The 26,932-nt window shown below is 35.5% G+C and overlaps 1 long non-coding RNA gene across 3 annotated transcripts in view; it reads left to right on the top strand.

Moving 5' to 3' along the window:
• The window catches only part of LOC105485448 (uncharacterized), a 242,888-nt gene that overhangs the window by 90,622 nt on the left and 125,334 nt on the right, over positions 1-26,932 (top strand). For all 3 annotated transcript variants that reach the window (XR_011610527.1, XR_011610524.1, XR_989583.3), the window contains one exon: positions 1,213-1,286. This is a non-coding gene — a long non-coding RNA (uncharacterized lncRNA). The remainder of the gene's footprint in view (positions 1-1,212; positions 1,287-26,932) is intronic.

Here is a 26,932-nt window from a genome sequence, read left to right as displayed (position 1 = left end):
TCATAAGGACTTTGGGATATGATGCAGATGTAGTAAGCTCTGCTATACGTGGTTCACCCCATTTGTATCCCACAAGGTTTCATTAACTGTTTTTGAAAAAATGTAGACAAAGAAGTAAAAGATTCAATTTGTACCTTACTCATAGAATGAAGTTTACATACACAAATAAGACAATATACAAAGACAGACCATACATTTGGCCCTACTATCTGCTCTGCAGCTTTAGTATACGTTCTGGCTTTGCAGAGCCCTTTCCTTCAGACATGTTTAGAATGGCCTCAGTGTGCGTGGGGATTCCCCAAAGGAAACCACATCTCTGCTCTCCACACAGAGTGCAGGTAGAGGATATCTCATAAATGTAGCATATCGCATGTTCTAATTCATGATACTACTTACTTATGACAATTTTCCACCTTTCTTCCTGCCCATTCATTTGTACAGTCCTGCATTTCTGAATGAAAATAGTAGCTGTTTCAATGTATAGGGCTACTGCACTTATTAGAATGATGGAGGAGGCTGTAAGTCAGATTCTTAAATTCTTCACGCTCTACTTTTTGCAATTAGAAATTTGTGACTCAGAAATAAAAATATGCTACAGATGTATTGTACCCAACTATTCATTATTAACCAAATCAACTCCCTACACAATAGTAGCTAACATTAACTGAGTACTTATTACTTGTATGGCATCTAAGTTAAAAAACGAGTAATTCCTCAAGCATGTAGTAAAGAAGAGACAGTTTAACCACGATAATAAGTATATATCAGAACTGGTTTCAAACTTATTTAATGAATAAATGACAATTTGTTTCATTTAACACATCTCTGAAAGCCAGCCAACAAATGATAGTCTTCAAAGCTGGTCAATCAGTAGTGGACTTATGCCAGTGAATATACTTTTAAAGCTGAGACTGATATTAGTCCGCTACTACATCACAAACCACACTTCCAAGAGAGATTTAGAGAACTCCTGCCTTTGTAACTAAGACATCTGCAAATCATGCATTTCTCAAGTACCCTAATAAATGTTCAACAGTTTGCTTTGCTCAATGAGCCTATGCCTGACCAGCATAGATCTTACTTCAGGATAGAATACATTCAGCTTTTCTACTTCAGATTTTAAGTACTATTCTCTTTCTATAACAAAGTGTTAACTAATTTAATTCTCCTGTCAGCTCTGGGAAGTAGATATCATTATTCTCTTTATTTTAGAGATAAAGGACCTGGGATACGAGGAAGTCAAGGAATTTTCTGCAGGCTGCTATGACTTCAGTGCTATGGAGCGGGTAAGAGCCCAAGCAGTCTGGCTCAAAGCCTGGACTTCTAACCACTTTGCTACACTGTCTCTTATGCCTTGTAAAAGATGTCCAGAAAAGTTTCCCCCAGTCTCTCACAGGCCAGAAAATAAGCAAAAATTTAGAAAAACAACCGGTGTATTTTTCCCCTACCGTTTTTGCAGTTTGAGGCAAGAGTGATTTATGAGGATGTGGATAAAAAGTGAAGCACTTTAAGGTATTATTTGGGGGACTGTAAAATATGAAATCATCAAAATATGGATTATTTGTGGCTGAAGAGCTACTTGGTGAATAACTGTCTCCATTTGTGAACCTCTGTCTTTCTTGATTTTTTTTTTTCTGTGAGAAAAAAGTCTCCTGTGATTGTTACTGCCAGACACAAACCATAATTCTACTCTGCTTTTCTTTCAAGGCTGTTTGGCTGGAAGTATACAATACCCAAGTATTGAAACAGCCGAAATTTTATAGGCTGAACAGTATTTCCTTAGTGAAGAAAAGATAAACTATTAAGAAGGCAGGGAATTTGGTATTTCATGGTTGGGCAATTAGGAATGAAATAATCATTTGTATGTTCAAAAATATTACTGAAAGGTTCTTGGTGGTAGGCACATCATATTAAACAGTTATTAAATTTAAAAAACTCCAAATGTAGAATTAGATAATAGACAATCATGATTGCTGTGAGTTTCTCCAGTAGGCATCAAAACATTATTAAAATTAAAACTGATTACCACAAAGAACTTTTAAAACTCAATCATAAGAAAACTAATAGCCTAATTACAAAGTGGGCAAAGATCTAAATAGACACATTACCATAGAAGATGCACAAATTGCAAAAACATCATATGAAAAGATGCTGAACATCCCGTCCTTAGGGGATTGCAAATTAACCCCAGAATTCACCTATTAAATGGCTAAAATTAAATGCAGAAAACAAAAACCTGACAATACTAAGTGCTGGTGAGGGAAAGGAAACTATCATCCATTGCTAATTGGAATACAAAATAGTATATCCACTTTGGAAGACAGCTTGGTGATTTCTTACAAAGCCACACATAATGTTAACATAGTCTCCAGCAATTGTAGTTGTAGGTTTTACTTAACTGATTGGAAAATTTTTGTACACATAAAACCTGTAGGCAAATGTTTATAGAAGTTTTCTCATAATTGCTAACAACTGGAAGTGACCAAGGTATCCTTCAGTAAGTGAATGGATAAATGATGGTATGTCCATACAATAGAACATTGATCAGCTGTAAAACGAAATAAGCTGTTAAGCATAGGTGAAGCTTAAATCCACATCGTTAAATAAAGAAGCCAGTCTTCTTTTAGAATACATACTGTATGATCTCAATGACATGATATTCTGGAAAAGGCAAAACTAAGTAACTGTAAAAGCTCAGTGGTTCCTGCGGATTTGGGAGAAAGGAGAGAAGATTAAATAAAGAATACAGAAATTTTTAGGGTGATGACACCATGCAGTTTGATAATTGTAATGGTGTATACATGGCCTTATGTATTTTTCAAAACCCATTAAATTTTGTATCACAAGAAATGAATCTTAAAGGGTGCAAATTTTAAAAAGTCATTTAGGATTTAGTGTACCCCAGGATGAATGTGATGGTAATGGGAAAAAGAGTCTAACTGTGTTACTAATATATGTAACAATCTCAGTAAATAAGTTAGGAAGAAAAGTAACTTTGGAAATATGTAGACTCCGTAAGACTAAAATAAAAAGTACTTGCATGTAATCACTATATTCTAGTTGATAAAACTGTTTCTCATCAGGAAAGGGTTGACAATTCTGATACTGGTGTGTGTGTGTGTGTATATATATGTGTGTGTGTGTGTATATCTGTAGATGTGTATGTATATGTGTGTCTGTGTTTGTGTGTGTGTGTATATATATATATATGAATGGAACAATTATGTTAATGGTGGATGGTGAGAGCCAGGTATCTCACTGTCGGAGTGGAAGCAAGGGGATGAAGCTACAATGATTCATGTGATAATAAATTAGAGTTGGTGACATCAGTATGAACTTATGTTTAGCTTAATATAGGCACAGATGGTTATGTATAGAAATATTATAGATATGAGTTTATACATGGTTTAGTATACAGGCACATATTTCCTTGCTCCCTCCACTGAGAAAGCCTAAAAGTAGTGTAACACCAGTAGCAATGATCACTTCTGGCACTGGGATCTTGGTTTCTAATACCATTCTTCAATAACATAAACCAGGGCTCTTTAAAGAAATGGCTGATTATAGGTCTGGGAAGAATGTATACAAGATGAACCTGGAGCATCTTGTGCTAAACAGTAAGGAAGTGCTAAAAAATGTAAAATAAATGGTGGAAGTATGTCAAAGGGCCACAGGGGCAAATCAAGACTTTCCCATGGCCAAAGCTAAAACAATTTGAGCAACAAAATAAATTAATGAGTGTTGTATTATAACTCCAAATATAAATAGATATTCTGGTGTCCATGTTGATATAAATAAATAAGTCAATAAATAAAAAGGGGAGAGGAGACAAAGCCCTCAGAAGAACAATTCCAAATAATTTATGCGGATACAGCACACTCAAGGAGGTTGTGATGGTTAAATTTTATGTGTCAACTTGACTAGGATATGTTGCCCAGTAGTTTCATCAAATGACAGTCCCCATGCGACTGTAAAGGTGTTTTGTAGATATGATTAACAATTGGCTTAATGTAAGCGATATCACCCCCAGTAATGTGGGTGGGCTCCCTCCAGTCAGTTGGAGGCCTTAACAGCAAAAACTGAGGTTTCGCAAAGATGAAGGAATTCTGCCTCAAGACTGTAATGTAGAAATCCTCTGTGAGTTTCCATCCTGCTGGTCTGCTTTGTGGTTTTAGACTTGTGAGCCACCATAACTCTGTGAGACAATTCCCTAAAATGAATCAATCAACCCTCCCCCCTCTCTTGTCATCTCTCTCACTCACTCCTGCTCCAGTTGTCCCTTGGGGCATTTGTTCCAATACTTGGGGTATAGGTTCCAGGACCCCTCACATATGGCAAAATCTGCACATACTCAAGTACTGTAGTCAACTCTGTAGAAACAAATATGTGAAAACTTGGCCCTCCATCTACTTGGGTTTCACATCCCTGTATTTTCAGTCTGCATTTGGTTGAAAAAAATCTGTGTGTAAGTGGATTTGATCAGTTCAAACCCATATTGTTCTAAAGTCAACTGTGTATATTATAATTTGTATTTTCATGCATATTTATTTTAAGGAGTTGTGTATATATGTATGTATGTGTATAAACATGTATTCTTTAAATATATGTGAAAACATATAAATTATAAATATTCATGTATAAATATAAGTGCATACACATACATGTTGGTTCTGTTTCTCTGGAGAATCCTAACTGATACAAAGGGGAACCACAACTTCATACTCCTAAGTGTGGGCTGTGCACTGTGACTGCCTTCCAAACAGTACAGTATGGGAGTAACTTAGCCTTGGAGAAACATGATAGACACTACCTCAGCCAGGTGATCAAGGTTAGCATCAACAGTGATAAAGCACATTGATAATATGTATTCTTGATGTAAGATGATGAAAATGGTAACTTTACTTTTGTGATCTTCCTACTTCAAACTCGTAACCCAAGTCTAATTTTGAGATAAATGTCAGACAAATTTCATTTGAGGAGCATTTTATGAAATACCTGACCAATATTCCTCAAAACTTGTCAAGGTCATTAAAAACAAGGGAAATTAGAGAATCTGTCATACCAAGAGGAGCTTATAGATATGACAAGTAAATGTAAAATCGTATGCTGGATGAGATCCTAAAACAGAAAAAAGGAGATTCGGGGAAATGTAGGGAAATATGAACAAACTATGGACTTTAATAATAATATATCAATATTGGTTCACTAACTGTAACAAATGAACAAAACTCTTATAAGAAGTTAATAATAGGCAAAAGTTAGTGCAGGCACCTATGTTTATAGCAGCACAATTCACAGTTGCAAAAATGTGGAACTAACCTAAGAGTCCATCGACTAATGAGTGAATGAAGCAAATGTGGTATACATACATGTGGGATACTACTCAGCCATTAAAAGGAATGAAATAATGCATTTTTCAGCAACTTGGATATGGTGGGAGGCCATTAGTCTAAGTGAAGCAACACAGGAATTGAAAACCAGAAACTGTATGTTCTCACTTATAAGTGGGAGCTAAGTTATGAGTACACAAAGGCATGCAGAGTCATATAATGGACCTTAGAGACTCAGAAGGGGAAAGGTGGGAGAGGTCCAGTGATTAAAAAAACTACACATTATGTACAATGTGCAATACTCGGGTATCAAGTGCACTAAAATCTCAGAATTCATCACTATATAATTCAAGCATGTAATGAAAAATTACTTGTACCGCCAAAGCTATTAACATTTTAAAAAAGCATATGAGAACTCTCTGCACTATCTCATCAACTTTTTGGTAAATGTTAAACTTCTAAAAAATAAAGTACATTTAAAAAATTGTTAGTGTTCAACTCTGAGTTAATGCAATTTAAGTACAAATAAGAAAGGCACTGGAACATATTCTCTATGTTATATATTGTTATAGAATTGTAATGACAGAAGAGCAGATTATGCCTAAAAGACACCTAACTGGCACCTTGTAAATATAATAGAACATTTAAAATAGGAAGTTAATAAGAAAGTTAAATGAAGGTAATTTTAACTAAAATGAAGTAGTCTAAGAAGACAAAGCAAAAATATAAGAAGATCAATAAATTTTACTACAAATGGATCAATACAAATAGGATGCTATTTCCACTATCAGAGAAAAAAAAGAATTAGTGTAAACAGCAAAACCTGTTCAGTGTCTTGTATTCAAGAAAAATCTGATTAGTTTAACTGCTTTATGTGTTTCTATACAGTATTTTCCTCTTATCCAACTCCTAACTGGATTTAAACTTCTTCAAGTGATAAGATTATTACACTGTTTTTGAGATATAAATGCATTACAGAGTACTACACATACAGGAGTATGTGAGAAATATTGATTTAGAGAATATCTCTTGTAGAAAACATGTACTTGCTTTTTAAAATCCGGTCTGAAAAAATCTCTGATTTTAGTTGAAGTGTTTAGTTCATTTACATTTAATGTAATTATTGATGTAATGGGGTTGAGTCTGTCATCTTTATTTGGTCTTTGCCCCCGTATTTTTTCCCCTTTTGTATTCAAATGTTTTGCATTCTATTTTATTTCCTTTTGACCTTTCAGCCAATGGTTGCTCTAAGAATTGCAATACACATCTCTAACTACAGTGTGGTTAGAATTAATATTATATGAATTACTGTAAAATATAAATTAGTTATGTGTTAAGCCACTCTTGTGTTGCTGTAAAGAAATATCTGTGGTGGGAAAATGTATAATAAAAGAGGTCTAATTGGCTCACAGTTCTGCATGCTATACAGGAAGCATGGTGCCAGAATCTGCTTCTGGGTGAGGGCCTCAGGAAGCTTCCAATCATAGCAGAAGGTGAAGGAGGAGTAGGCATGTCAAATGGCAGAAACAGGAGCAAAAGCAAGAGAGAGAAGGAGTGGGAGGTGCCACACACTTTTAAACAACCAGATCTCATGAGAACTCATTCAGTATTGCAAGACAACATCAAGTCATGAGGGATCCACCCCCATAACCAAAACACCTCCCACCACACCCCACCTCCAACATTGGAGATTACATTTCAACATGAGATTTGCGTGGGGACAAACATCCAAACTACATCACCTTACAATAATATATTCCATTTACCCTCATCCACTGTATTACAGTCATTATTTCACATATATATGTGTACCTTATAAACTCCACAATAAAATTTTATTGCTTTTGCTTTGGGAAGTAGTTTGTCTTTTTCAAAAGTTAATAGAATAAATAGAAAAGGTTTTAATATTTACCTACATGTTTATCATTTGTCATTCATTTTTTATTATAGATACAGGTTTCCATATTGTATCATTTCTGTCCAGTGCTGAAGAACTTTCTTTAGCATTACTTGTAGCACAGAAGAGACAAATTATTTCAGCTTTTGTTTACCTGCAAATGTCTTTATTCCACCTACCTACTTGAAAAATATTAATATTTTCACTGCACATAGTAATTTAGTTTGCTTGCACTAGTGTAAAGTTATCACCTTATTATCTTTTGGGCTTCATTATTTCAGATGAGAAGTTACCTGTTAGACTTATTCTTTTTGTATGTAATATTCGTCTTCTCTGGCTGCTTTTATAATTTTCTCTTCATCTTTGGTTTTCATCAGTTGACAACAATGGATTGAGATGTAGTTTTCTTTGAATGTCTGTATCTTTGGGCCTACTGAGTTTCTTGGATTTATAGGTTGGTATTTTTCATCATATTTGGGAAATTTGGGGCAATTGTTTTTCAAAAAATCTTCTTCTGCCCCATTATCTCTTTTGTTTTCTCTTATTTTTGAACTCCAATTATACATATTTATACTGTTAGTGTTTTCTCACAGGTTACTGAAGCTCTATTTATTTTGCTTTTCATCTTTCCCCACCATGATTTTCAGATTGGGTTGCAATCAGCTGTCAAGTGATTTCTTTTTTCAGTTCAGGTATTGTACTTGCCATTTATAATTGATTCCTTTTATTTCTCTGCTTATATTCCAGAGTGTTTTTACAGACTGTGGACATATTTGTAAAACTAGTTTAAAGTCCCTTGTTTAATAACTTCAACATCTGGGTCATCTTTTGTGTTTGTCTGTTTTGACTCTGTTTTCCTCTTTGATATTGGGAATATTTTCTTGCTTTTTCACATGTCTACTAAGTTTTAAATGTATACTGGTCATTGCGAACATACAATGGAAGAAGGCTGAATTATGTTATTTTTTTAAATTGTGTTTTATTTTGTCCTGGCACGCTGTTAAATTAGTGTTAGGTACTCCTAATCTTGTCAGGCTTAGTTTTATGCTTTGTTAGGATGGTTCTGTTTTTATCTCAGTTTTTGGGCATAGGCCTCACTCTGTAGTTTTGATCCTAGAGCCTCTTCTTATTATGTCTCAACTTATTGCCTCAGGTGCTCAGTGAGACTTCTTCACTCTGGTTGGGACTAAGTTGTATTTTTTCGTAGCCTTCATTTAGGTCTTGGTTTTATAGTGGCCACTCTGTTACATCTTGTATTTTTATTAACTTTTATGTTCAGGGGTACATGTGCAAGTTTGCTATATAGGTAAACTTGTGTCATGGGAGTTTGTTGTCCAGATTATTCCATCAGCCAGGTATTAAACCTAGTACCCATGAGTTGTTTTTCCTGATCCTGTCCCTCCTCATACCCTCCACCTTCCGATAAGCCCTACTGTGTGTTGTTCTTCTCTATGTATCCATGTGTTCTCATCATTTAGCTCCCACTAATAAGTGAGAACATGTGGTATTTGGTTTCTGTTCCTGCATTGGTTTGCTAAGAATAATGGCCTCTAGATCTGTCTATATTCCTGCAAAGGACATGATCTCATTCTTTTTATGGCTGCATAATATTCCATGGTGTATATGTACCCCCCAAATTTTTTTATCCAGTCTACCACTGATGAGAATTTAGGTTGATTCCATGTCTTTGTTGTTGTGAATGGCATGCTCAAGAATAGAGCTGCAGTGAACACACATGTGCATGTGTCTTTATGGTAGAACAATTTATATTCCTTTGGGTATAATAGTATTTCTGTTTTTAGGTCTTTGAGAAATCACTGCACTGTCTTCCAGTGATTGAGCTAATTTACATTGCCACCAACATTGTATAAGTGTTCCTTTTTCTCTGCAATCTCACAAGCATCTGTTATTTTTTGACTTTTTACCAACAGCCTTTCTGACTGGTGTAAGACAGTATTCTATTGTTGTTTTGATTTGCATTTCTTTAATGATTGGTGATGTTCAGCTTTTATTTGTATGCTTGTTGGACACATGAATGTCTTTTTTTGTAAAGTGTTTGTTCATGTCTTTTACCCACTTTTTAATAGTGTTGTTTGTTTTCTTCTTGTAAAAATAAGTTCTTTATAGATATTGGATATTAGACTTTTGTCAGACGTATAGTTTGCAAAAATTTTCTCCCATTTTATTGGTTGTCTGTTCACTCTGTTGATAGTTTCTTTTGCTGTACAGAAGCTCTTTAGTTTAACCAGATTCCATTTGTCAATTTTCACTTTTGTTGTAATTGCTTTTGGCATTGTCTTCATGAAATATTTGCCTGTTCCTATGTCCAGAATGGTATTGCCTAAGTTGTCTTCCAGGGTTTTTATAGTTTTGGGTTTTATGAATAAAAAATAAAAGAGAGATAATCCAAATAAATGCAATTAGAAATGACAAGGGGGATATTACCACTAACACCACAGAAATGCAAATAACCATCAGAGAATGTTATGAACACCTGTATGCACATAAACTAGAAAATTTAGAAGAAATGGATAAATTCTTGCATACATACACCCTCCCAAGACTGAAGGAAGAAACTGAATCCCTTAGCAGACCAATAATGAGCTCTGAAATTGAGTGAGTAATAAATAGCCTACCAACCAAAAAAAAAAAAAAAAAATCCCAGGACCAGACGGATTCACAGCTGAATTCCACTAGATGTACAAAGAAGAACTGGTACCATTCCTGCTGAAACTATTTCAAAAAATTGAGGAGGAGGGACTCCTCTCTGACTCATTCTATGAGGCCAGCATCCTCCTGATACCAAAACCTGACAGAGACACAACAAAAAAAGAAAACTTTAGGCCAGTATCCTTGATGAACATCAATGCAGAAATCTTCAACAAAATACTAGCAAACCAAACCCAGAAGCACATTAGAAAGCTTATCCATCATGATCAAGTAGGCTTTATCCCTGGGATGCAAGGTTGCTTCAACATACAGAAATCAATAGATGTGATTTATCACATAAATAGAACTGAAGACAAAAACCACATGATTATCTCAATAGATGCAGAAAATACTTTCTATAAAATTCAACATCACTTCATTTTAAGAACTGTCAATAAACTAGGTAATGAAGGAACATACCTCGAAATAATAAGAGTCATCTATAACAAACCCACAGCCAACATCATACTGAATGGGCAAAAGCTGGAAGCATTCCCTTTGAAAACCGGCACAAGACGAAGATACCCTTTCTCACCATTCGCATTCAACATAGCATTGGAAGTTCTGGCCACAGCAATCAGTCAAGAGAAAGAAATAAATGGCATCCAAATATGAAGCGAGGAAGTCAAATTATACCCGTTAGTAGGTGACATGATCCTATGTCTAGAAAACCCCATAGTTTTGTCCCAGAAGCTCCTTAGGCTGACAAACAACTTTAGCAAAGTCTTAGAATACAAAATCAATTTGCAAAAATCGCTAGCATTCCTGTACACCAACAACAGTCAAGCCTAGAGCCAAATAAGGAATGCAGTCCTATTCACAATGCACACACACGTGCGCGCACACACACACACACACACAAACATAGGAATACAGCTAACCAGGGAGGTAAAAGGTCTCTACAAGGAAAACTACAAAAACTGCTCAAAGAAATCAGAGATGACACAAATGGAAAAACATTCCGTGGTCCTGGATAGAAAGAATGAATTAATATGGCCATAGTGCCTAAAGCAATTTATAGATTCAAAGCTATTACTATGAAATTACCAATGACAATGACATTTTTCATAAAACTAGAAAAAAAACTATTTTAAAATTCTTATGGAAGCAAGAAAGAGCCTGAATGGCAAGGCAATCCTAAGCAAAAAGAACAAAGCTATAGGCGTTACCCAACTTTGAACTATACTACAGGGCTACAGTAACCAAAACAGCATGACACTGGTACAGAAACAGACACATAGACTGATGGAACAGAATAGAGAAGCTAGAAATGAGGCTGCCACCTACAACTCTCTGAACTTTGACAAAGCTGACAAAAACAAGCAATAAGGAAAGGACTCCCTATTCAATAAATGGTGCTGGGATAACTTGCTAACCTTATACAGATGATTGAAACTATACCCTCTTCCTTACACCATATACAAAAATTAATTCAGGATGGATTAAAGACTTTAATGTAAAACCCAAAGTGATAGAAACCCTGGAAGTTCTTATATTTTCTTGTCTTAGTTCTCAGGTAAAGGACCCACTCAGTCCTAAATTAGTGTCTCATGGAAAACCTTCAGTGAGACTTGTCAACCTCTCCTTTTACACAGCTTCTTGCCTCTCTAATAGCCCCCATCCTGAAAATTCCAGTCACTTCAGTAGTTCTGTAGTATATTCTGCCTGTTCATCTCAGCAAGCCCATTTTCTACACAGGGGTTCCACCTGTGTGGTTTGAAAAGTGATCTCAGGTGGAAAGCCTGACCACTCACATGGGTGGGAAAATATCAAAAGTGCATTTTAAATGTGTATACTTTAATGGCTAAAGGCTAATAAAATGCACACCTCCAATAAAATATATAATGGTCTCACCATTGTGAAACAGGCTAACTTTTAGGTTTGATAAACTACTTTCGCTCTCTTAGTGTTGTCATAGCATCATAAGTCACAGATAGAGGAAATGTAATGCAGGTACTATAACAACGAGAAAATAACTTAATACAGATTTTTTGTAAAAAGAATGTTAGACTGGAAACAGAAAACAGAAACACAAGGAAATATAAGAAAAAATATTAGTGATATTAGAAGGTGAATAATCTTTGTGCATAGTTTTCTGTCAAATTACCCAACTCAGCTTCTGATTAGCTGTCTCCCTAGTACCTCAGTGAAAAGTTAATTGAAAACTAGAATATACTAACACTTAATTTTAAAAAATCTTTTTTATCACCTTTGAGTGATCAGAAATACTATGAGAACTTCTGTAAGTTTTACACTGCTTGCATTGTAACCGTTGTCACAAAAAAGTGCTTTTTATTTTATTTTTCTTTTAAATGATGGAAAACATTACAACAACAGGGCGTACATTCATTAAAGTTTAAAAACACAGGAAACTGTAGACACTAATGCCTCCTTTATTTCTTCTTCTTTTGGATATTCTTTTCAGTTGTTGGTTTCTGCAAAGTACGTCAAATAAAAAAAACATAGTAAGAACATGTAAGTATTCATTAGCTATCTGGAGGAGTAAATACAAAGGAATGTTTTCAATGAATATAAATTAGGAAATGTTACTTTTGTTTTCTTTCCTTCACTGTGAGGAACCCACACCACTGAACACATTTTAAATGCTATTTATCTTCATGTATCAGCCCCAAACTAAAAATTAAAAGAAAATCCAATCTGACTGACAGATATTAGTAATAATAGGTTTACTTTGATTTTAACTTCATGTTAAAAAATATATCCTTTACTTGATGCCTTCTTTGGTTAGTACTCCATTTAAAACAGGAATTGTGCAAGCACTTTCAGTGGATACAGAGTTATATTGTGCTTTTATTATACTCAGTATGGTTTCTGCATTTATAACCAAAACCATTGTTAGTATTTCCATGCATTATGTCATCTAATGTGCTTAGTCTTCTTCCTCTTCCATTACTCATATTTTGCTGCTGTTTCTAGTTATTTCAGAAGAAATCCACCATCAACTATGCCTTGCCTGGGAAGCTTAAGAGCACAACCTTTATCACCAAATCCCTAATCTACTAGTTGGCCTTCGGCTATTCACGTGATGTCATTGAACCTCAGTTTCATATCTATAAAATGGTGGATAATAACTATCATCTCTGGGGATTATGCAAAGATTCAATAGATAATGGATACTTATATAAAACATTCAAAACGAGGTATAGCACATGATGAGATTACAAGTAATGGTAGCTACTTTCTCTGTCATAAACACCTAAAAGATTGTTGAAGCTTTTCACCATACCACATGGTCTACATCCATAATAATTTGAGAAATAGGTAGTTTTCACTTCTAATAGTCTTAATCATTCATTTTTCACCTAATATAATCTGATGTGGTCATCAGTATATAAGAAGATATTCTTTCAGATTTTTGGTGTCAACAGAAGCAAGACTTAAATTTCCAACTTGTGATTCAACAATTTAACATTTTACTTTTCAAAGATGCATTGACAGATAAAATTGTAATCCATTATAGTATTTAATAACATTATTTTGAATAAGACGGCCAGGATATTCAGATCTTTACTAGTCCAAAGCAGATAAACTATAATTTTCAAATGGAATTGTTTTTTACTGCTATTGATTTACATTGTTATAAAGCCAGCAGGTAAAATTCATGCTTGCCTTACCAAAGTAAACCAAAATTATGACTGCAAGTATCTTCAGGAATAACTGTATTGGACATTTTACTTGAATTTCTTCTTTTATATCATAAATTTAGATAGTACCAATAATAATTGATCAACTGCATTCATTATATCATAAAATTGGGTCTCATTTTCTTTCATATTCAATAAATTTAAAATATTTTTTATTTAACAAACAATATGTCATAAAGTTTTGAACAAACTGCTCTTGTAAGTGTTATTGTGCATATATAATGGGTATGATGTCTTTACATGCAAAGAAGCATACAAATCATTAGGGGAAATGGACACCCTTGATAATGCATAGAAATTAATGAATGGGTCAGGGAAGCAACTTGACTTCTATCTCCAAGATAGGCTACTTTTCACCATACCCAATAAATAACCCCCTGGATTACTGAGGTTATCTTCATAAAGATGGTACATACTATCTTTCTGTTTTGGTCTGTACTTTATCCCCTGCCCCATTCTTTTTTTTTTTTTTTTTTTTGAGACGGAGTCTCACGCTGTTGCCCAGGCTGGAGTGCAGTGGCGCGATCTCGGCTCACTGCAAGCTCCGCCTCCCGGGTTCCCGCCATTCTCCTGCCTCAGCCTCCTGAGTAGCTGGGACTACAGGCGCCCGCCACCGCGCCCGGCTAATTTTTTGTATTTTTAGTAGAGACGGGGTTTCACTGTGGTCTCGATCTCCTGACCTTGTGATCCGCCCGCCTCGGCCTCCCAAAGTGCTGGGATTACAGGCTTGAGCCACCGCGCCCGGCTCCCTGCCCCATTCTTAATGAGCAATCAATGTTATTTCAAGATAAGTAATCTGTTAAAAACTGTATTAGAATCCATATAATTATCAAACTAAGTGGATGGATCTGATTTCTCTCAGGTACAACACATTTTGACTTTTCCTTCTGCCTTTACTTTCGTTTCTGGCACACAAGATGCATATTTTAGATCAAATAAATTCATTTTTCTCTAGAAAGAGCTCATAACTAAAACTAAGTTTAAACAAAGCATAATGACCTAGCTCTAAAATTCTATATTTCTTTGCCAGTAGAAACTTCTCTCCCAATGATCAAATCCAAAACAGCCTGTGATAATACCGTGAAATCCAATAAAAGGGACCCAGAAGAACTTAAGCTTTAAAAAAAGAATAGTGTGTGTCTTATCATATACGTTACATTTGAAAAAAAACACATATATGCTTAATGGTGGAGATAAGATTCTCTCCTCTCAAAGACCAAGAAATTATGCAGTCATATTCTGTCTCTGTGCAGATAGCTTTCCATTTGTTTAAGAACAATGTTACCCATAAATTCTACAGCTTTATTCCATAGCTTGAAGAGCCTACACTGATAAATTTAAGTTGGGCACTCCATTTTTCTCCAAAAGAATTCTTGCATTTAGGGTGACTCCTTCAAACTTGCTTTATTGGATGGGGTTCTCCAACTTCTTTTGTACCAAGAAAGGGAGAACTTCCTATGTGTGTATATATACAAATATTTTAACATAATTTTCCTCATACTTTGAACCAGATATCAGATAACCAGATACCAAGTTAGTGCAGTTTGCTAATATTATATATATATTTTTAAGTAACAAAGCAATCATAATCTGTGTTGCATTTGTTTGGTCTTTCTTCTCCAAGTTGCTCACTCAGGTAGGAGCAGCCAATAGGTAGTGGCAAGTCAAGAATATAGGGATTCTGGATTCTGGCTGAATGTGATCAACAGATTGAAGAAGCTCTTTAAAATCAGGGATTGTTCATCATGATCTCTTTAATATTGAGCAAAGTACTCTGTCTAGCAAGACATTTATAAATGCTTTAAAACCTGGCTGATTAAGAACTCCATACTTCCTGGTAATAAACATATCTCATTTTCCCAGAATTCCCATATTGTGATATTAGAGACTCATAAGCATAGATCTAGTTCTCTTTAGAGACCCTGCAGTGAAAACTCAAAAGTTCAGGACTGGATAACCCCACAGAGAAGGCTGAATCCTAAGAATACCAGGGTCAGCAAAGCAGCTGACTCAAGACAGGCTGACTTGATGATGCACAAAAAGATTTTGTTCTCCAAATTGTGACTCTTAATTCCCAATAAATGTAATTTTGATTTGGGATTCAGAAGGTGCTGTACCAAGATATGCCCAAGAGTTTTAGAAGTAACTAATGGGAAAATGAAACCCTGTATATCCAACCCCTTTCGGCAAGAATTTTAAGTTTCTGTGGAATTTTCAAGCCACATGGACTTCACTGGGGATAATAGCAGTGCTCATATTTAAGCACAGCTGTGAAAAATGCTTGAGGAGCATGTTGCAGTGTAAAATTTTAGAGGTTGGGTCAATTGAGGGTCTGTCCTTGCTCTGTCTCTTTCTACTTGTTACTGTTTTTGCACCTGTAAAAGGTGTGAGAATGCGTGTCTCATGAAACTATTGTGAGGATATAAGGGGATACATTTCACAATGGTCTCCACATGCAGAAGGAGTAAGGATAATGTCATTGTTGCCTTCTGACCATGGGGCATATTTTAAAATAATATACACAGAGTAGGAAGTTCTCATTCAATTTTGTTCTCTGTAGATAAAAAAAGAAGAAAAAACTTCTTTATCTGGAAATTATCTTAAAAGCCATATTCTGTTTTTTTTTTTTCTTGCACTGTCAATGGAAATAGAAACTAGGTGGCCTAATGTGACATTCTGTCACTGAAATAATATAGAAAGCATAAAGCTTGCTCTACTGCAGAAATTTAGAGAGATTAAGATGCCACCTCCTCTTTGTGATACTTGCTTATGAGAGTGCTGTGCTAGAGCAGTTGATTTCCAAATATGATCCCTTGAAACCTGCCTCAGAGTCATCTGAGGTGCTTGTTAAAAATGCAGACTAGGGGTCTAACCCCAAACTGACTAAATTGAAACATCTAATATGGGGCCCCAGAACCTGCATTTTAAACACACCCCCAGGTGATACATATGTAATCTGAAGCTGAAGAATCTCAACCTCATGCAGCAATCTCCAAATATTTGACCAGCCACCAATTTGTAAAGCTTTTGATATCCTGCACGTATGTGGTGTATGTTCAATTACCAGTTGTAAACATTGTCATAAATAAAATTTTGGAAATCTAGTAAAGGTTAGAAATATAAGTATAATTACAAATTAAACATTTTCTTTCTTCCTTTATAATGGTCTTATAAACTGTCTGGGATGTATCTCTGGCCCAGATGTTACCTTTACCTCAAATGTGGAGAATAGCATGCTTTAGAGATGGGACATACAAATCCATCTCTGTGTATTATTTTTTTTTTTTTGAAAAATTTTTACTGTAAAATATAATGTAACTCTTGGCTTCCATTCAACTTTTACAAATCTTAGCATTTTGCCAAATTTACTTGAAAATTTTTTAAAAATAAAAAGCTATACAGAAACATTTAAAATCCTCTGTCTATTCCTCTCTGTCCCTTGTGCCATCCTTTTAACTCCGGAGTAACAATTATTCTGAAATGTCAGTGTTATGGTTGTCATTCATGGCTTTATACTGTATCTGCATAGGTATTTATCCACAAACAGTTCTTTTTCTCCTTCCATTTCTCTCCAAGAGAATTGCTACCTGTGATATGATCTTTATGTAAGTGCTTGCTTATTTTGCTTAGTATAATGACCTTTAAATTTATCTGTATTTGTACATACAGATACATATACATAAAAATAAATGCTAGTTTGTTTTAGCTACTATAATATTTCATTGTATGAATACATGTGTATTTGTACATATGTGAGAAAGCTTTTCTTGTGTTATATGCAAAACTGGAATTCTTGGCTTGCACATTTAGTAGATCTACAATTTTTATTTTTGGATGTCTTATGTCAGATATAAAGGTGTACAAAGTATATCTTGCCTTAAATTTTATTGGTCACGATCAGCAGGATAGCACATATTTTCATGTTTGTGACCCTTATTTTTACATTTTACATTAACTCTTACTCATTTTCTTTGTTCATTTATTTTTTTCTGTTGGGTTCTTTGACATTTTCTTACCCATTTGTAGACGTTTTTGTATATTTTGGATGTGAACCTTTTACTTGTTTATAGGTATTGAAAATACATTCTCCTAATGTGTAGCTTGCCTTTCACTTTTTCCTTTTTTGCACGAAAGTTTTAAATTTTGATAGAATTAAATTTATAATTATTTTCTTTAAGATCTGTTGAGTCATCAAAACCACAATGTCATATTTTCTCTTATGCTTCCTTTTTCTAAGTTTAGCTTTGATTTTCAGATGTAGTTCTTTGGTTCATCTGCATTTTTTGAAAAGTGTATTTTTTAATTTACATGAAGTAAAATTCTTTTTTGTTTTTATTTTTGACTAAACTTTTGTGTGAGCTTTGACAGATGAATGGACTTGTGTAACCACTGCCACAATCAGAATACAGAATAGTTCCATCACTCCAAGAATCCCTTTGTGTTGTCCCTATGTGAACTCTCCATCTACTCCCAAACACTAGCATCCACTGATCTGTTCTCTACTCCTGTAGGTTTTGTCTTTTTCAGAAAGTCATAGAAATTGAATATACAATATGTAATCTTTGAGTCCGGTTTCTTCCACGATTAAGATTTAATCATGTTGGTTCATGTATCAATAATTTATTCTTTTTCTTGCTGAATACTATTCCATTGTATGGATGTACCACAGTTTGTTTATCTAGTAAGCTACTGTAAGATATTTAGGTTGTTTTCAGTTCTGGTGATTGTGAATTTGCTGCTATAAATAATCTTGAACAGGTTTTCGTGTGGGCATACATTTTCATTTCTCCAAAGCAAATAACAAAGGTAAGTGCTTATTTTACCTTATAAGAATCTGTCAAACTGTTTTCCAGAGTGACTGTTAGCATTTTACAATGTGCAAGGATTCCAATTACTCCGCATCCTTGTCAGTACTCAATATTATCTTTTATTTATTATTTTTTAGCCATTCTAACTATTGTCTCATCTGCACCTCATTCTGGTCTTAATTTGCATTTTCCTCATGGTAAGTGATTTCAAACTTCTTTTCATGTGCTTGTTTGCCATCACATATGTTCTTTGAGGAACTACGTATTCAAATCTTTTGCTTATTCTGGGGGGTTATTTTCTTATTGTTGAATTTCAAGGGATAGGGTTATTCCTGATATTTAGTCTAGCTCTCCTTGTAGGAACTGGAAGAGGAATAGTTGTCATTAGCCATCACATTCTGTCTTGGGCACATACCTGCATCAAGACATCCTAATAATTCCTACAAATGCTTAATAGTGTTATGTTAGTGTTATGTTAGTGTTAATTGTGTTAATAGTGCTAACTGTTATGTTAGTGTTAATTGTGGTTATATGGGGGGAGTTCTCTACTCTCGGTAATAAAATTATCTTTTCACTCCCTATTGTCACCAAAGCATAAAAAAAGTTCTTTATATATGCCATATATAAGCTGCTCATTGGATATATGGTTTGTAAATATTATCTCCCAGTCTACAGTTTGTTACTTTTAAAGAATCCTGGCCAGTTATTTCGTAGACTGATCTTTGTTTCAGGTTTGTCTGATGTTTCTGTGATTAAGCTCGGGTTATGTATTTTGGGCCAGAATACCACAGAAATGACCTTGATCTTTGGTTGTCTCTGTGCTTCATGTCAGGTGACATATGATGTAGATATGTCTTATTGTTGTGATGCTTTCATTTTTTACATAGGGGTTTGAGTTATCAGGTTATGATATTAGTACATTAAAGTCTATCATTATAAGTGGTCTTGTCAGTTTCTTCTTGAAATTCTACCAATTATTGAGGTAGGAATTTTTAGGCTTTAAAAAATAACATGAAAATTAATATCTTTTGTGTTTATTCCTTAGTCTTGTGTGTTACTTCCTTCTTTATTGCTATGATGGTTTTTGACTTTAAATTCTCTTTGGTCTGATAGTAATATTGGTAATTTCCCCCACCTACCCCTTCCTTTTTAGGCTTTTAAATGGTTTTTAGCTCAATTTTGGTGTCTTGCCAATATTTCAGACTTTCGTTTTTAAAAGATGCACTTATATTTTATCGTAAATATTAACATATTTAGACTCATTGCTACCACTTTATTTTGTAATTTTTTCTAAGTATTCGTTTTCCTGTCTTTTCTTTCTTCTTTAGAAAAAAATTCTTTTTTATTTCCTATGCAGGTTTACAGGATCTGTGTTCAATTGCTATTTGGGGCAAGGTCTCCCTTAATTGTTTTTACAGGAGTAATTAAATATTTTTCTAACAAGGCCTACATTAATTTAGTGTTTTTCTCTTAATCACAAACACACCACAAAGATCTTAGTCAAGTTTAACTTTCCTTTGAACGTCTCACCCAATTCCATGTGCATACATGTATACATTCACATTGCTATTGCTGTTTAGAACAATAGTTTTATTATTAAAAATACTTAATAAACTATTTCATTTAAAAATCAACAGTTAAATACAATTTGACGCAAACATTTATTAACCTATCTGTTCACTGTTGTTTTTACTTATCTTTTCTTCAGGGCACAATTTTCTTTTATTATATATAACCTTCAATAGTTCCAAATTGTTGTTTCTCAGCACACTGAATGGTTAAATATTGATCTCCTCAGGCCTAACGGTGAACCAGTGATTTTTAGGTGACCAAGCGCTTCCAGCTGAGCATAGCTTTGCTTATTCACTCCCATTATGATTTTCTAAGTATGCCATGATTTAAAAATGTTTGGTAAATGTCACTCCAACAGCCTTTCACTGTGAGTCTGGAGCTTAAACTCTCATCTTTGAATATCCGAACAGCTCTTTATTACCTGGATTTAAAATTTGAGGTTGACAGTTGTTTTTCTTCAGCATTTCAGTATTACTTTATTCTATATATTGCTTCTAATGGGACATACCCTGTCAGATTAATCCTCATTCTTTTGTTCATAATCCTTTTGCCCTGAGATAGCTTTTGTGGTTATCGCTTTATTCTTAATGCTTTTACATTTCACAATGATGCAATTAGGTGTAAGTTTGTTTTCATTTATCTTGCTAAAACACTTTGAAGTTCAGAAGTAGTGTCTCCTTTCTACTTAGAAAAATTCTCACTCATTTCATCTTTAAATTTTGTGTCTCCATCACTTTAAAAAATCTGAACTCTGATGTTGGAACTCCTCTATTTTCTATGTCTCTTAACTGTTTTGGTTCCCGTTTAAATCGCTTTGTGACTCTATGCTGCATTATGGGTGAAGACTTCAGTACTATTATCCACGTAATCTCTTCTCATCTGTCTGCTACTGTGTCCAGGCTAGATTTTATTCTATCTTTTAAGATTTTTTTCTCCCACAATGGCTATATTTTTTATAGCCAAAATTTCTATTTGCCTATTTATTTTTATATTGTGATGGTAAGAATTCTAAGGTCATTTCTGTGATCCATGTCCATGTTGGTATATATGCTTTTCCCTTCAAATGTAGGTGGGAACTGTAACTTGCTTCTGACCAATTCAGTTCAACAAAAGTGATGGAATATTATTCCCATGATTATGTTTTGCTGTACAGCAAAACTGAAGAGAATTTGCAGATGTAGTCAAAATTACTCTATTGACTTTAGAGTAGTCTAAAGGGAGATTATCCTGGGTGGCCCTGTCCTAACCAATCAAACCGTTTTAAAGAGGGTCCAGAGGTCATAGATGGGGGCAGTGGGGTTGCTTTTCTCTGGGCCTTGAAGAAACAAGTTGCCATGATTTCCATAGCTACAAGGAAATACATTTTGCCAACAACCATATGTGCTGTGAAGAGGCCACCAAACCTCCGATGAGACCACACCTCTGGCTAACACTTTGATTACAATGTGGGAGACCCTTAGTAGAGGAGACAGATACACTGCAACTGGCCTCCTGGACCACAGCAACTTTGAGATAATAAATGTATGGTGTGTTTAGTCACTAAGTTTGTGGTAATCTGTTACCCATAAAACTAATATATATTTGTATCAATTTTTGTTTTACGGTTTGCTGGTTTAATTTCAGTATTTCTTGTTCTTTTCTTGAATATTATTTTTATTTCCTTAGTTATTTTATTATTAATTAAACTTTGTACCTCTTTTCTATTGTTTTCATTTCATATTATCTGCATTAGATTTTGAATTAATTTTTTCAGCTAAGAACTACATTTTTTTTCATGTAATTTTGGGATTCAGGCTTATTTAAATAGGAACTGTTCTCCCCTTTACCCCTTCCCACCAACGTCTTTATCTAAATCTCTGTTCCCACATTACCTGTTGCTTTGAACTGCCTCCCAGAGGACTGCTGTTTCAGAAAGATACTTTGTATCAGCTGCACCATGGTGATTAGTCCTGAAGCCAGCTGGTATATTTCTTTAGGTCCTGTCACGGAGATATTTCTGTCTTGTCCTCCCACCTCCTTAGGTAACATTCATAGAATAACTAACCCAGGAAGCAGACATTTTTTCAGATTTCTTTTAAAATAGGGAGCTTCATCATACCAGCCACTGGTTTCAATCAGTTAGCCTGGTCTCCCTGGTAACATAAGACACTTTGCTATTTGTTGTTCCTCAGACTCTTCCAGCCCCAAGTCTATTTCTGAATCAGAAGCTCATCTGGTTTGCAGCTTCAGCTCTGCTCACTCCTCTAGTCCATTTTGGGATCTCAGGTGTATTTACCTTAATTTGAAGCCTAGTTGTGTTTTTTTCTCTTTTAATTGAAAATATTTATTATCATTATCCATTTATGTAGGGAATGACAGAATGTAAACTTATAATTCTTATTTACTTTGCTGAAAACTAGAAAAAGGCTCATAACCATATTATTTTACTAGATATAGAACTATATTTAATACTGATTGCAATATTCAGACCAGTATTCATGTATTAACATGTACTTATCTCATCTTTTTGGATACTTATAACATTTTTGCTCATTTTCTGAGTATTATCTCTTAGTCATGGGTCCCTGACATCAATTTTATACCCTGATTCCTCTCAATGGCCAGAGTTGGCTGGATTAACGGTTGGCATCTAGGTAACCTGGGTAAATCAAAGGTTTTTCCCAAGAATTTGAAATTGAGAGAAAAAGAGGCAAATAGAGAGTACTCAGTTGCTTTTCCTGTGGCTTACCTATGTTAAGTTAATCAGGCCAAGTTTACCTTCAATGAAAGAAAAAGAAGAAGGTAGTTTTTTTTTTTTTTTTTTTGATTTTTTGTTTTTTCCCAGAAAAACAGGAGATAACCTGAGTAGAAACAAAGGTTAGAGATGGATAGAGGGCTTTATAATTCCATAATAATCTTTCCTATATGTGAGTTTTAAGAGATACCTACAGATCCTTTACAATAAATTTATTTAGTTGGTGTTGCTTTATTGAATTTCTATTTCTTGCAAGTAAAATGAGTCCCAACTAACTGCGAGGGGTCTGCCTGTCATTCACTTGGCTAAGCTGGACCTACACTTTCCAGAATACCCTTCCCTTAATACTCGGCTAGAGTTGGCTGAAAGTGGTACTTGCATGAGATTTGTTTAGAAGAAGGAAACCAGCATCCATTGCTCTCTGAAGGTTGTGATGACAGTCTTGTGATGAGATCTGAGGCTGTGGTGGCAGACTGAGTGAGGATAAACTGATGGGTTACAGCTTGTTCTTTAAAAATCTCCTCTTCTCCACGTCCAGCAATCTTGCCAACTGCTGATCTTGCTGACCAATAAAGGCCTCATGTCTGTCACCAGGTACTTGGAGGCAGACCCCTAGACTTCTTCCAGAGACTTCTCCATCACCTCCCATTACTCAGTTCCATGTATGTGTCTGAACATGAAATCAGTGGTTTCTCAGACCGACTGATTTCTGACTCCTCTAACTTCCCAATTTTTCCTTTCAGACATTCATTTAGGAAGATCTAATTCCTACAGCAAATCTCTCATCCCATAGTTCATAATCATTTTGCTTCCCTGACTGAACCCACATTAGTGATACACTGATGTAACTTGTCATGTTAAAGCATTCCTCAGGAGTATGATTTCCAATCGATTTCCTCAATATGCTTATCTGCTGAAAGACTAGCTCCCGTGTCTTCCAAATTGCTCCATTGCAAAGTTTTCTGTGCCAATAAAGATTATTTTCTTCACAAATATTATTAAATTATTATATACAACATAACCTTTGAAATTTAAATCTATGGATTTTTTGCATACTGTTTATTGAGCAACTACTACATACTAAGCAAAACTCTCAAACTGGGGATGTAATAGTAAATAAGCTTAAAATGCCTCTGATTTTATAGATATTTGCATTCCAGTTGGAGGGGGGAATACAAACAAGCAAAAAGAAAACAAATACGTAAGATAATTTCAAATAGTGCGTATATTATGAAGGAAATGGGCAGGGAGATCTGAGAGAGAATAACTAGCAGTGATGGCTTCTTTAGACCAAGAGGTCAAAGAAGCACTCTTAGAAGTTGTCATTCGAACAGAAACAAGTGGCATGGAGGACCACCTCCATGTCATAGAGATCTGGGGAGAAAACATTCCAGGAAGATGGAAACAGTTAAGTGCAAAGGCCTAAGAGGAGAAAGAACTTAGCAAGTTCTAAAGAAGGGAGAAGAGTGACAGATGAGGTCTGAGAGGTAGTAGGTATGAATTAAATAATACGGGCCTTGTAAGCTACAGAAAAGAGTTTGAACTTTTTTCTAAGTACAATAAAATACCAGTGCTGAACTTAGCTTTGTTATATGTTTTCTGTTTTAAACTTCCCTCTGATGACTGGATGAGGATGGATGGTAAGGAAATAAGAGTGGAAACAAAGACTAGCATAACGAGCATGGAGAAGAGGCAGGACTCAGAGTTGGAATTATGTAGCACCTTTTTTCTCTCATGTCCCTTCATTATTTATTTCAGGAAGGGAAGTTCTTCCCTCACGTTCATTGAAAATGTGAACCATTCTGTCTTTTCTGATTAATTTTAGATGAATTTTATTCACTTAGAATTATTTCCAAAGTTAGAATGTGCATTCACATAGAATAATCGACACTTAGTTTTCATTCAAAGCTCAAGCCTGTTGCAGGTGCAAAGCCTACATCTGGGCAGGGATTGTGGTTGGCTTCTTTCCACCTCCTACTGTGTGGTTTCTGTTTCCTGGTAAGGGAGATGGAGGGACAAATGAAAGCTAAGGGGAACTGGGGCAGGAAGGCTCTGACTTGCCTGGTACCTCAATTCCCTCTATGCCTATCTGATATTTAGAACTCATGCTTTCCTTTCTGGAGTACTTTTATGATTAATCAGCAACTCTACCTACACCCCCAGTCACCTGCAATCTTACTGATGAGGGATGCTCTCTCTGCCTCTTCATTAACTACTTCTAGAGTCCTTTTGGATGGTCCTATGGAGCATGATATATGTGAACCTTATATCAACTCTTAGAGTATGTGGACAAAATCTGATAAATGAGGAACATTTAGGCATCATTATACTGAAAAATTCTAGGAGAACATTCGTAGCGATTTAGTCACCTCTTTTTTTACTACTTCTTTCAGAGCAGATAGCTCCTCATATATTCACTTTTGAATTTTCCAGGAAGGAGTCAGATACCAGTTTATTATATTTCCCATGCTGCAGGGGCTCCTTGCTCCTCACTGACACAAACCAGTCTTCCCAGATGTATGTCTCATGCCATCAAATAACCCAACTGCTATAACCCCTTCTGCAGTCTAACACAACACATGAATCATTCCTCACTTGTTCCGTGAAACATAGCAGAATGGTTTAAAAATATAATTAGGGACACAGACAGCTTGGGATCAAATACGAGTTCAACCTGTTAGCTGTGTGACTTTCAGTAAAGTATTGAAGTTGCTTGCACCCCAATTTCTTTGACTGAAAAATAATGATAATAATAAGAATACCATATAGAGTTGTGTGAGGTTTAAAAGAGTCATTATTTGCATAGATTAGTGTCTGGCTCATTGTAAGCACTCAATAGCTGTTGCCTGTTACTCCCTGAAGCTTTTTATTCCTAGAACACTGCCTCTCTTTCAGCCTTTCCAACACTGCTGTGCCCTTAGTTCCTGATGATTTGAATACCTTGGCATCTCTCTTCTTTAGTAACCTCTTCTTCAAGGGAGTTGTGTACCACGTTACCTCAGAAATTCTCTCACTTTTTCCCTTGTCTCATCATTATAACAGTTGTAAACCTTCCATCATCTCACTTTTAAATGATCTAACTCTCTGTCTGCAACCTTCTATTTTCCCTCTGGTATCTCAACTTCAATAATCCCTCAACCTGGCCAGAACCCATAATCCATTGATCTTACCATAGTTGCACTATCTCTCAGCCCCGTCATGTTCTCAAGTTACATTTTACATATTCTAAATTTCCTAATGGAACAGTAGACTCAATACTTTACCCATAATCCTTACCTTTCACGATCTTCTTGCTTTATTTGTACACACTTGGCAATAGCCCCGTCATGGCCTAATCCACTCCTTCCTTGGTCAGCTTCTGCAGGTGTGGAGCTTGTTGCACATAGACGAAGACATCCTGCCATGCTAACTTGTCTCGCATCAGATTCATGAAAACTAGTCTCAAATGGGGTCCAATTGGTTTCCATCAAATTCTATAACCTTCCCCCAATTATTTGCTTTTCTATCCACTGGAGGAAATTTTCATACCTTCTCAACCACCCTCAAACTTCTTCCTCTGCCTATGTCTCAATTGATGATTTAATAGGAAAAGGGAAGTAATTAGAAGAGATTGGACACAAGCTCTCTTGACTGTTTACCCAATTAGCAGCATGTGTACATACATATTCTTTCTTTTCTCCTCTTGCTGAAGATGTACTAAACATGATGCTGCATAGGGAAAAGCCCCACTGCCCCCACTCCTTCCTGCCCATGTGCACCTGTCCCATTTCCTTTCATTGACTCAGTTGTCTTCTCTCACTCATCAGGTTTTCAGTTATCTACTGAATCATGCTCATTAGCATCAGATACACTCATATATCTCAATCAATTAAAAGAATTCTTGGCTGGGCACAATGGCTCATGACTGTAATTTCATCAGTTTGGGAGGCCGAGGCAGATGGATCACTTGAGGTCAGGAGTTCATGACCAGCCTAGTCAACATGGTGAAACCGCATCTCTACTAAAAATACAAAAATTAGCCAGGCTTGGTGGCACGTGCCTGTAGTCCCAGGTACTTGGGAGGCTGAGGCAGCAGAATTGCTTGAACATGGGAGACGGAGGTTGCAGTGAGCTGAGATTGCACCACTGCACTCCAGCCTGGATGACAGAGCAAGACTCCGTCTAAAAACAAACAAACAGACAAAAAGCAAAACCAACCAAACAAAAAAGAATTCTCC

This window comes from Macaca nemestrina, chromosome 1 (assembly GCF_043159975.1).
Source record: "Macaca nemestrina isolate mMacNem1 chromosome 1, mMacNem.hap1, whole genome shotgun sequence".
NCBI classification, from domain to species: Eukaryota; Metazoa; Chordata; class Mammalia; order Primates; family Cercopithecidae; genus Macaca; species Macaca nemestrina.
This window is presented reverse-complemented; position numbering and strand designations above follow the sequence as displayed.